Source organism: Sus scrofa, chromosome 6 (assembly GCF_054392235.1).
Source record: "Sus scrofa isolate SSC_HxYL_T2T_F1_AM1 chromosome 6, Sscrofa_HxYL_maternal_Yorkshire_Landrace_v2.0, whole genome shotgun sequence".
NCBI classification, from domain to species: Eukaryota; Metazoa; Chordata; class Mammalia; order Artiodactyla; family Suidae; genus Sus; species Sus scrofa.
Window position 1 is genome coordinate 53,996,598 of NC_139388.1, and position 12,546 is coordinate 54,009,143.

A 12,546-nucleotide genomic window follows, 5' to 3' on the forward strand; every position below is an offset into this window, starting at 1 on the left:
GCCTACACCACAGCCACAGCAACACTGGATCCGAGCCACGTCTGAGACCTACACCACAGCTCATGGCAATGCTGGATCCTTGACCCATTGAGCAAGGCCAGGGATCAAACCTGTGTTCTCATGGATATTGGTCAGGTTCACTACCGCTGAGCCACAACAGGAACTCCTTTTTTTCACTTTTTTTTTTAAGTTGTATTGAAAGCTAGTTGATTTATAATGTTGTGATCATTTCTGCTGTACCACACAGTGACTCAGTGATACTGTACACACATCCATTCTTCCTCAGATTCTTTTTCCATGTAGATTATCACAGAATATCAGGTAGAGTTCCCTGTGCTATATAGCAGGTCCCTGTGGGCCAGTCATTCCATATACCACAGTGTGCCTAATTTGCAAATTTAAAATTTGCAGACTAGGGTCTGGCTGGGAGTGAGAGGGACTGCATTTGCTAAAGGTGTCAGATACTCAGGTTCTTGTCAAGGTCGGGGTGATGGGGACTAGTCTAGTCTAGTCTGGGGTGTCAGACTGAGGGTCTTGGTGTCTAGTTTGCAGTGACCAAGACTGGGCCCTGGGGCTTCCTTCATGATACCAGAGTTGGGGGTCTAGTCTTTTTTCAAATGAGAGAATGGTAGTCTGGTTGTTAGGTTGAGGCACCAAAATTCTAAGGTTCGGGAAGCCAGATTCAAGGTTCAGTTACTAGTTTGGAGCAACAGAAACCAGGGGCCTGACTGGAGTTCCTATTGTGGCTCAGTGGGTTAAGAATACGGCTAGTATCCATGAGAACCCGGTTTTGATCCCTGGCCTCACTCAGTGGGTTAAGGATCTGGTGTTGGCATCAGCTGCAGCGTAGGTCACAGATGCAGCTCAGATCCAGTGCTGCTGCGGCTGTGGCATAGGTTGGCAGCTGCAGCTTCAATTCGACCCCTAGCCCAGAAACTTCCATATGCTGCAGGGGCAGCCCTAAAAAGGAAAAATTAAAGAAATCGGGGAGCCTGATAGACTCTACTGGGGTGTCTAAGATTTGCAGTCTGGTTACTCCCTTTTGGGTGTCAGAACCACAAGGCCAGTTGCCCGGCTTGGGGTTATAGAGACCAAGGGACTGGTTATTTAGTTTAGGCTGATGACACTGGGGTGAGGGGTGTTGGTTTGGGATGGAAGACAGTGAGCGACCACTTGGCTAGTTCGAAGAAGAGACACTACAGGTCTGGTTGTCTAGCTGAGATGACTGCCTGGGCTCCTACAGTTTGGCTTGGGAGGCAGAGACCAGGGACACTGCAGTCATGAGGTTTCAGAGGACAGTGGGGTCTCTTTGAACTAACAGAGCCTGGGGTCCAGATGTCTGATGTGGGACATGAGAAGTCGGGGCTCATGTATCTAGACTGAGGTGGCAGAGACTATAGAGGTTCTGGGATTCCGGACCCGTCTTGGGGTGACAGAAGTTAGCTGTATAGTTTGTGATGACAGAGGTTAGGGTCAGCTGTCCAGTTTGGGATGAAATGACTGGGGTATCCTTGGTCTCTGTCAGAGACTGGGGCTCTGGTAGTCTACTTTGGGGTGACAGATGAGGACTCGGCTGTCTACTTTGGGGAGACAGAGAATGAGGATCCAATGGCCCAATTGAGATGACACACAGCATTGGGGAGACTGGGTTATTTATTATTATTATTATTATTATTTTTCTTTTTAGGGCCACACCCACAGCATATGGAGATTCCCAGGCTAGGAGTTGAATTGGAGCTACAGCTGCTGGCCTACGCCACAGCCACAGCCACGCCAGATCCGAGCCACGTTGCAACCTACACCATAGCTCATAGCAAACACCAGATCCTCAACCCACTGAGCAAGGCCAGGGGTCGAACCCACAACCTCAGGTTTCCTAGTTGGATTCGTTTCCACTGCACCACGATGGTTATGTTTTCATACCAAGGGTCTGGGGCTCTGTTTGGGGCCCAGAGACAGTGGGGTTGGGGGGTGTTTGCAGTTGGTAAGACTGAGGGTTGCCTTTCTTAGTTTGAAGAGGCAGGAACTGTCATTCCAGTCCTCAGGGTTGGGGTGTAGAGTCTGGGCTCCTGGTGCCTCCCCATGCTGAGTCTGAGAGTGCTGACACCCGAGTGTTCTTGGGGTGACAGAGTCAGTGGTCTCCAGCACCCAGGCATGGGGTCCCTGGATACACATGCATTTCTGAGTAAATGGCCTGGGTGTGGAGCCCTGTTTGGGCTGAAGTTGGGAGTCCCAGGGCCCACAATCCATGGGAGGGGTGGATTGTGGTATAGGCCAGCAACTGCAGCTCTGATTAGACCCCTAGCCTGGGAACTTCCATATCCATGGGTTCATCCAAAAAAAAAAAAAATTAGAGCCCCTCTGTGGCTGTGTTGTAGAGCCCCTCTAGTTGGTAAACCCTAAACTCAGCATCTGGGCCTTAAAGCTAGTTCATCCCAATCTAAGTATTCAGACCTCCCCCCTCCCTAATTAAGCCAACTCTAAACCAAGCATCTAGGTCCTCCAAGTTCTGAGCCTCCATGTCAGGCACCCCTTAACTAGGTACCTCAGTCATCTGCCTCAGACATCCCCATACTATGCAACTCCAAACTCCATCAGCCCTAAACCGGGCAGAAGGAAGTCCAGCGACAGTCACCTCAAACCTTGGCAACTAGGCCTTGAGGCTCAGTGAGCCCCCAAATGTATATAAATATTAGGAACTCTTAGTAACTCCCACTAAGCAACCAGCACCCTTCAGATGCCCCCCAAAACTAGGCTTCTGATACGCAGGAAAGACAGTCCCTCCCCACCTCCCAGGTATGCATCTGAAGACACAGTCCCCTGCGTTGCCAAACTTGACATTGGGGCCCCAGCTGTCATCCCAAACCAGCATTTGGACTCCTAGTTGGTCATGTCAACCTCAGCATCTGGGCAGCCCATAAACTGGACATCTGAGTAGCTGACCCAGAACCTCCCACTGGGCACCAGGGTAAGTTGCCTCTAATTTAGCATTTAAGAGTTCTCATCATGGCTCAGTGGCTAATGAACCTGACTAGTATCCATGAGGACGTGGGTTCCATCCCTGGCCTTGCTGAGTGGGTTAAGGATCTTGTGTGGCTGTAAGCTAGGGTGTAGGTCTCAGATGCAGCTCGGATCCGGCGTTGCTGTGGCTGTGGTGTAGGCAGGCGGCTGCAGCTCCAATTGGACCTCTAGCCTGGGAACGTCCATATGCTGCTGGTACAGCCCTAAAAAGACAATAATAATAATAATAATAATAATAATAATAATTTAGCATTTAGGGCCCCAGCCTTAGTTCTCAAATTAGAATACAGGCCACAGTCTCACTCACCCTAATTTACCTTCACAGTCCAGTTGAGAGAGACTGCCCTGGGCTTGAGTGGTGACTGCATTTGGCAGCCCATATGTTCATTTGAGGGTCCTATTGATTACTTTAGGGCTGACTGAAGTTTGGGGCTCATGTGCCTAGTTCAGGGCTCACTGAACATGGGTGTCCCACACCCTGGTTTTGGGCGGACCTGATACTGGGCGGCCAGATGCCGAGCCTGTGGATGACCAGCCTTGGGGTTCAGATGCCTGTCCTGAGAGTGACCTTGCTGTGGCTTTCCCAACTGTGGGGACAGTGGCTGTGAATTCATATACACGTTGTTTCAGGGCTGAATGCACCTCAGGACCTAGTTCACAAATGGGGGGGGTGACTGTGGGTCCCTGAAAGTCTGACCTGGGGAACAGAGGCTAGTTTGGGGGCATCTGACTGTGGATTCCACATCGCTAGTTTCAGGGGTCACTGAGTTTAGGAATACAGAGGCTCCCTCTGGGGGGTGTTGAATTCATCTCCTGTGGCTAGTAACAAACCAGGTGGCTTAAAACAGCAAAAATGGGGACTTCCCGTCGTGGCGCAATGGTAACGAATCCGACTAGGAACCATGAGGTTGCGGGTTCGGTCCCTGCCCTTGCTCAGTGGGTTAATGATCCGGCGTTGCCGTGGGCTGTGGTGTAGGTTGCAGACGGCGGCTCAGATCCCGCATTGCTGTGGCTCTGGCTAGGCCGGTGGCTACAGCTCCGATTCGACGCCTAGCCTGGGAACCTCCATGTACTGCAGGAGCAGCCCAAAGAAATAGCAAAAAAAAAAAAAAAAGACAAAAACAAAAAAAAAACAAAAAAAAACAGCAAAAATGGATTCTCTCACAGTTCAGAAGGCCCGAAGTCCAAATCGAGGTGTCAGTAAGGCCACACTCTCTGCAAAGGCTCTGGGGCGTGGGGCTGGGGGGAGCCTGCCTTGCCTCTTCCAGCTTCTGGGGGCCGCAGCCCGCCCCTCCACGCATGCCCCCAGTTTCACATGGCCCTCTCCTCCATGTCTGCTGCTTCTCTTCTGTCTCTCTGTCTCTCTTTTTTGTGTGTGTTTTTAGAGCTGCACCCGAGGCATATGGAGGTTCCCAGGCTGGGGGTGAATCAGAGCTGTAGCTGCTGGCCACAGCTACAGCCTCAGCAACACTGGATACAAGCCCCGTCTTCAGCCTACACCACAGCTCATGGCAACGCTGGATCCTTAACCCACTGAGCAAAGCCAGGGGTCAAACCTGCGTCCTCCTGGATGCTGGTAAGATTCGTTTCCACTGAGCCAGGACGGGAACTCCTCTTTCATCTCTTATAAGGACATTGTCATCCTTCCTGGATTTAGGGCCCCCTCAGCTAATGCAGGGTGACCTCATCTGGACATCCTTCACTTAATGACATCTGCAAAGATTCTTTACCCAGAAATGTCACATTAATAGGTTGGGGGTTAGGGCATGAATGACTTTTGGGGGGGCCACCACAACCCACTGCAAGGGTGTCTGATGCAGGCACCCTAAATTCTGAGTTTGAGTCTCTCTGATGATGGGATTCTCAGAATTTTGTTTTTTATTATTATTTTCTCAGAGTTTATTTTAGGATGACCTTGAGAGTCAGCTCCACATGCCTGTTTGAGGGTTCTTCGCTTGATTTTCCTACTTTTGGGGTCATGGCCTATGAGACGCTAATGGTGAGTGTATCGGTAACTGAGAATTGGGGACTAGACATGTAGTTAGGAGATCTCTAAGCTTCAGTGTTAGAGCCCTGTCTTTGAGGATGTCTGAGGATGGCAGGCTAGCTGAAGTTGGTGGGTTAACTTACTAAGGAGCTTTCTTACTCTCCAGAGGGAAGGTGATGGATATGGGGACGGCTCAGATGTGCATTTGAAGAGCAGCTGATGGTAGGGTTCCAGATGCCAAGGTGGGGAGCTCTTAAAGCTGGTTCAAATGCCTGGGTCAGGGTTACCAACCATTGGGTCCAAATACAAGGTTTGGGGGTGACAGTAGAGATCTAGGTAACTAGTGTCAAGGCGACTTGCTGGGGGGGACGGGGGCTCCTGATCTTGCTTTAGCAGAAACTGAGTCTGGGGAGCCAGCTGTCTAGTTTGGGGGAACCTTAGGCTGGGTGGGGTCCAGATCCCAAGTTTGGATTGAGTCTGAGGATCCAGTTGTCACAATCGAAATTTGCTCAGTTTAGGGGCGACTGAGTTTCCATCCCATTTGCTAACTTGTGTTGAGAATGGGGGTCATGCCCTGAGTGAGGTGACAGCAGCTGGGGGCCCATTTGTCTAAATCGTGGGTGACTTATCTCAAGGTCCTTATGTTTGTTTTAGAGTTCAATGAGATAAGCCTAGTTTAGGTGTGCCAACTTTAAGGGCCTCTGATGCCTAATTTGGGGGCGACTGAGCCTAGGGGAATAAATGCCTATGTGGGGGTGAGTTTTGGAGTTACTGACTTATTTGGGGGTGATCTAAAGCTTATCTCTCATCCTATCAGTGTCTCAGGTTGGAGGTTTGGGGTTAATGGGGGTGGGGCCCAGAATCCTCATTTTGGGCTGTCTGGGGCTGGGCTGTGGGTACAATCCTTGGCCTTTCTGAGTCTGGGTAACTTTACATGGCCTGGGGTGACTCAGCTCAAGATACCTGATTCTAGGGGTCTCCAGTCTGCTTGAGGGTTTCTGAGAGACTGTGGGGGTTCACAGGTGCCTGGTTTGTAGGGTTTCTGGCCGATTCTTTTGGGGGAAATCAGACTGGGGCCCAGAAGCGCTAAAGAACCTCATGCCCGGGTTTGGGGATCCCAGCCCCAATGCTGCTACCCCAAGGCCAGACTCCTCCTGTGGATCTTCGCAGGGGTAACCCACTTCTGGGGTGAGTGGTTTGGGGGTCACACTCTTGGCATCTGTGGTTCCTGAGGGGACTGAGGGGGGCCGGGTGGGGCGGGAGTTGGGGCGCTGCGGCACAGAGCCGGGCTGCGGCCCCCGGGGCTGGCTGTGGCGGGGGTTCCCGCGGGAAGCAGAGCGCAGCGGGGCAGCCGGCGGCGGGAGGGCGAGCGCCGGAGTGACAGGAGAGGAAGAAAAATGGGCCGAGAAATCAGAGTGGACGCGCGGGGGGCGAGAGTCCGGGAGCCGGCGGCGGCGGCGGCTTCGGGCGGGGGCCGCGCCTCTGCCTCGGGGGACGCCGCCCGCTCGCCTTCCCCGGCCCCCGCCCGAGAGGCCGGGGCGCGGATCCGCCCCCTCCCCTAATTCCAACCCCGCGCTCCTCCCCCTCCCCGCCGATTTCCCGTCCCCACCCCTCCTGCGATCCCGGTCCCTCTCGGCGTCTGCGTGCCCCTTCCGAGTTCTTCCTTCCTCCTGGGAGTTCTATTTACTCTCTCCACCTTCTAACCCTCGGCACCACGATCTTCTCCCTCTCCGCCTGCTTTCTATCTGAGTCGCCCACGTTCCACATTCTGCCTCTGCTAACACCCTTCCCCTCCGCGTCCCACGCCCCCTCCTCCTCTTCTAACTCTGTCCCCGCATTCCGACTCCCTCTTTCTTCAATCCCACCCCCAGATGCCCACCCCCTGATGCCCACCCCCTGCATCCCTTCCAAAGGTTTGAAGCGGAAATGGGGCGCGCGGCGGCGGCGGCGGCGGCGGCGGCGGGGGAGGGGCGGGGCGGGGGCGGCGGCCAATGGAGCGGGAAGCAGGACAAATGAGGCCCGGCCCGCGCGGCCGACAGGCCCCTCCATCTTCCCATTAGCGCCTAATGGCCCCCCCGCCGCCGCCTGATGAAGATTTATCGGCCCCGGAACCCCCGCCCCCTCCGCCCCGGGCCTACCCCTCTCCCGGCCCGGCCTCCCCCCGCCGCCCGGACACCTGATGAAGCCGTCAGCCGGGCGGGAGGGGCTGCGGGAGCCCGACCCAGACGGCCTGCGCAGAGACCGAGCGAGACAGCCAGAGACGCCCAGACGACAGAAAGTTCGGGCACACAGAGTCGGGGACCGTGGGAAGGAGCTGAGGGAAGGGTCTGACCAGCAGCCCAGGGAGCGCCTCCCCAACAGCGAATCGGTCCTCAATCCTCTGCCCAGGACCCTGGGACGGGAGGGGGGTTCCTCCAAGGCTGGAGGAGTCAAGGCCTTCGGATGTCTGAGGGGGAAGATAAGCCGCGGGTCCGGAAATCTGGGTCTGGGCTAGAGGTGGGCTCTGGGGGCCCGAACTCAGGGACCTGAAAGGCGAGAGCCCGGACTCCTGAGCCTAAGGCTGGGAGCTTGGCGTGGTGGGGCGGGGGGGTAGATGCCGGGTTGGGAGGCCCCTGATTGATTTCTGTTTACCGGCTGTCCCCGGCGGGCGGAAGAGCGAATCGCGCCCCATCCATCAACAGGCTCGCAGCCTCCCTAATAAAAACATTTTACTCCTAAATGATCTCGAACTAATTAACTCAAAGTGTTAATTAAAGTTTGCGCAGACAGCATTGTCATCAGGGAGGGCGGTGGATCCATCTTCCTGAGAGAGAGACAGGGTTGGGGGGGTGGGCATCTGTGGAAGGGAGCGCTCCCTCTCCCCCTCCCACACTGATCCCTGATCCCAGTCCGCTGCTCCCCCAACTCTCCTCATAGCCTCCCCTGGCTTATCCCTTTGCGTCTCTGTCTCTGAGTTTTTCTCTGTTGTTCCTTTTACCTGCCTGTGTCTCTTCCATCTCTGTCACCATGTCAGCCTCTGACTCTGAGTTTCTGCATCTCTCTGTCTCCATCTCTTATGATCTCTTGCCAGAAGGCTGTCTCCCCACATTGCTCTCACCTCTCATTAACTGGGAGAGCCTTTATCGGTGTATCTATGTGTGTCTTGAGATTATATGTGCAGACTCGCATGTATGGGGACATGTATGTATGTCAAAGGATACACGTGTGTCAGAGTTCATGTGTGCAAATGTATGTTTGAGTCGAGGGGCAAGTGTGTGGATGCCTGATTGTTGGCGTTTGTGTGTGGACACGTGTGTCAGGGCTTGTATGCACACAGGTATATGTGAGTCAGCAGGACACGTGTGGGGGGGTGTGTGTGTCTAGATGTGTGTGACTGGTGCTGACAGGAGGGCTGAGGCACTCTGGCATGGTGTCCCTGAGACAGTGTTTGAGGACGGATGTCTGGGGTTCCCTGAGGACAGGACCAGGGTCCCCTGTCTGTCTCCCTCCAGTGCATGCAGGAGCAGGTCTGCAGGTCCACCAGGTAAGTGAGTGCCAGGCGTGAACTCAACTGTGAACTCAGGTGAACTCATGCACACTCACTCCTTCTGCCCCTGGACTAGGCCTCCTCCTCCCCAGCCCCCTCTCCCCTTCCCCCTCATCCGCGGAACCAGCCAACTGGGCAAGGGAGCTGGGGCCAGGACAGGCCACCAGGCCATGGGCATCTGTGGGGTGGCTGGCTGGGCGGCCCCGGTGTGAGCTCATACATCAGGGCTGACAGGCTCCGAAAGCCCCGGAATTAAAACCTAAATCGAATATTGATCACCCGCTCCGGCCGTGGCGCCCACTACGGCCCCCCCAGCTCCCTCGCGCTTGCTCCCTGCTCCCCTGCTCTCAGGCGTCACCGTCACCACCGCTGTCCTATCTTTCTCTTTCTTGCCTCCCCTCTCCCCTGCTTCTCCCCACCCTGGCCCAACTTGTTCTGGTGACAACTCTTCTTTAGCCCCAGCAAGTGCCCTCTCAGCCAGAGACAGAGAAAGGAACACTTAGAGAGAATGAGAGACACGTGGCCACAGAGACTGAGGGATGCACAAAAGAGACCCAGACATGAAATAGTTAAATGCAGACCCACAGTAAGCAACACATAGACTCAGACCCAGGCAGATAGACAGACAGAGGCACACAAGCACCCACAGATGAACACACAGGAGGTCACATTAAGTCACCCTGAGAGTCACATAGACACAGACACACAAAAATACTACACACAGGATGCAGATGGAGAAAGTGACACCCAGACACACATAGGCAGACACAGGTCCACAGAGTTACAGCCACACACATACAATCACAGAGGCTCAGGGTTAGTGACACAGAGACAGGCAGAGTCACACAGCAAGTTACAGCGCAGAGAGAAAGTACAGTCAATCCCTGCAAGCAGACTGACAGACTGAACTCCAGAGTGACAGAAAAACCAGGCACACAGTCCCTGTTCCCCCATCTCCATTCATTCTGATATAAGGTGACCCCTTGCTGACTCACCCCCAGTGCCACCCCCTATGCTGCATCCAGGAGCCAGGAAGCACCCCACCCCCAGGAAGGAGGTTCAGACTGCATTCCCCCTGCTCCAAACCAACGGAGCATCCCCTGCCACGCCAAGGTCCTGGGCTGGACCAGGGGGGGAGCTGGAGAGGTGGACCCCAGGGGGGCAAAAATGGGTTTCCCTCCCAGAGGGGCAGGGCCAAGGTCATGCTGCCCCAGCTAATCCAGGGATCTGGGTTCCAGTCTCAGGGACCATCTGTGGGATGGAGGCAGGACACTGGGAAGAACTTCCTTGGGCTACTAGGGCTGGGGCCCCACAGAGTGGGCAGGGGCGCTGCCCCAGCCCCCACCCCCACCCCATGGCGGCGGCGGTAGAGGCTGGAGGCGGGCGGTGGCGGCTGCCGGGGAGAAGATGAATCTTTCATGAGTGATTTGCGGCCGCCTCTTCTCGTCCCGTGTTGTTTAATGTTTCAATTTGGGCGAAAGCAAAACATTCAATCAGGCGGATTAAGTGCGTAATGCGTCTCATCGCTCAATCTGTCGCCTCCGCCGGGCAGCCCGCCGGGTGGGGGGGATTAGGAGGGGGTGGCGGGCGGACACCCCAACCAGGGGAGCCCTGTCTCCAGCTCCACTCCAAAGGGCAGGGCGCCTTGGCAAAGCCCCTCAGCCTGGACCTCCTACCAGGCCACAGTCTCCCCAATCCTGGGTCCAACCTCATCCCCACGTACCACGTTCTGCTCCATCTCAGGATGTCTACTTGGCTTTGGGGGCCCTGGCTTCTCCATACCCCGCTGTCCTTCTGTCTTTCCCTGTCCACCTCTTTCTCGTCTTCCTGGGTGTGTCCGCCTGTTTCTGTCTGTCTATCTGCCTCTCCGTGAGTGTCTGTCCATCACTTTCCCTGTCCTTTCCCCTATGTCCACCTGTACTTTCTTCATCTCTCTCTGTCCACGTCCCTCTGCCTGCCCCCTGGGTTTTGTCTTACCTCTCCCTTCTTTAGATCTACCTGCCATTCCACTACTGCCACACTGTCCTGTCCACATGGCTCCTGTCTGTCTCTTGTGCTATCTGTACTTGAGTCTTTCCAACAGCAGCCTCTCTGTCACCCCTGCTCTGTGCCCACTGTCTGTGCCCCCTCCCCCTCCCCCATCTGTCCTTATCCTTCTCCAATTTGGCCCCTGGGACCACATCCTCTCTCCCTCTCTCTCTTGCAACCAGGATCTCAATCCTCTGCCTGCCTGACCCTTGCCCCTTTATCTGCCTACTTCTCTGTCTCCTCTTCATCTCTGCCTGTGTCCACCTATTTCTCTGTCCATATCTCTCTGTCTCTGCCCCCATTGGGGTCTGTCCCTCCACTTCCCTTCCTGGAATTCCTTGACCTGTCAGCTCCCTGTCCCTCTGCTGGACCAATCTCCATGTCCACTAGGGGGCAGCAGGTACAGGCTTTTCTGGTGAGGAGGCTGACAGGATGGCTGAGGAGCTTCCCAGCCAGTCCCACTGGCAGTCCATACTTGAGTGTCCAGGCAAAGCAGCCCCCTGCTCCCTCAGACCCAGGAGTCCAGCCCCCCAGCCTCCTCCTCTCTCAGACCTGGGCGTTGGAGTCCCCAGTCACCTTCTCTCTCAGAACCCAGGGGTCCTATCCTCCAGCCCCCTCTTTCCTCCCTTCCAGGCAACCTGTAACCTACTGGGGATAAATGGAGATTTCAGCTGGGGGACTGACAGGCACTAACCAGAAGTGCTGTCACCACTGCCTGCTGCTGAGACCTATGGGGCTGCAAGGCCAGGGACCCATGGCATGTGCAGGCACAGACAAGGACACACACAGATGGATTCCAGGAAACACACAAGTAATAGGATTCCATCTTAACATGAAGAGCACACACAGACCCTGAGCCCCGTCACATCCTGGGAGCCCTGGATCAGACCCCTTGCCCCCCTGGCCCAGAGAAGCTCACAGACATGCAACACACACGCACTCTACCTCAACCAGCTCTGCAGTTTGGACTGTGCCACCCAAATATGCACGCACGCATGCACACACACAACATGCACCACACATATCCTGAGTGACTTTGGGGGATAGCATAAAAAGGGCAGGAGACTCTCCCCAGACCCCATCTCTGTGTGCCCTCAGCCCAGGGGACCCCTCAGCTCTGCCACCTCCTGGGTGCCCTTGCCTGCCCCCCCTCCCAGCAGGCAGGCAGGCACCCTGTCTCCCCTCTCCTCCCCTCTGCCCACCACCCCTTCTCTCTCCTCTCCCTTTTCTCTCTGTTGCTCACACTCCCTCAGTCTCAATCCCCAGATCCTTAAGTGCCTCCTCTTCTCTCACTTTTAGTCTCTCCTCTCTGTCTCTCTGCCTCTGTCAGTTTCTCCTGCCCCTCTCTCCATCTTTCTTTCTCTGAATTTGTCTTTGTCCATTTCTTTGCACCTCCATGGCAAGTCTCTAACATGGGGCTTCTTTCTGAGATGCTCTCAGTTCTTCTCTCCGTCTTGATTTCCTAGCGCCCCCACCCCACACCATCCTGTCTCTCTATCTCTGAGTCTCTTTGGGGATGCCTCTCTCTCCGTCTCTGCCTCCCTCTCTGTAACTGTAGGCTTTGCAGTCTCGGTGTTTCTCTGAGTCTCTGCATGTCTCTGTCTCTCTGCCCCCCCCTCCACTGCCGCCCATCTCGCTGGGCTTCTCTCCCACTGTCTGTCCCTTTCTCTGTCTCTCCGTCTCTGTCTCTCTGTCCATCCATCTCTCTCTCCTCCCAGCCCCTCCCTCCCTCCCCCTCTCTCCCTCTCTGTCTCACTCTTCGCCTCTCTCTTTTCTCTCTCAAGTGTTTTCAATTTTATTCTGAGTGGAATTAACTACCCCTGATGTCAAATTGCCGCCGAAATCGATAATAATATCTTTACAAAAGAGGATATTCTTCTCTCGGAGAACGGCCTCTGAAAAATGGAAAATTTAGTCGAAATTGATTCATTACTTGACACTTTATAGAACGGCTGCGTATTGATCGCACCTGTCATGTCCCATC

General features: G+C 54.9%; 1 protein-coding gene across 1 annotated transcript in view; it reads left to right on the forward strand.

The window, feature by feature from the left end:
- The first annotated feature begins 4,917 nt into the window (after positions 1 to 4,917).
- ERFL (ETS repressor factor like) overlaps positions 4,918 to 12,546 on the forward strand; it is a 35,348-nt gene continuing 27,719 nt past the window's right edge. Inside the window, exon 1 of the mRNA XM_084961101.1 lies at positions 4,918 to 5,020. The gene's annotated coding sequence lies outside the window, so the exon portion shown is untranslated. The remainder of the gene's footprint in view (positions 5,021 to 12,546) is intronic.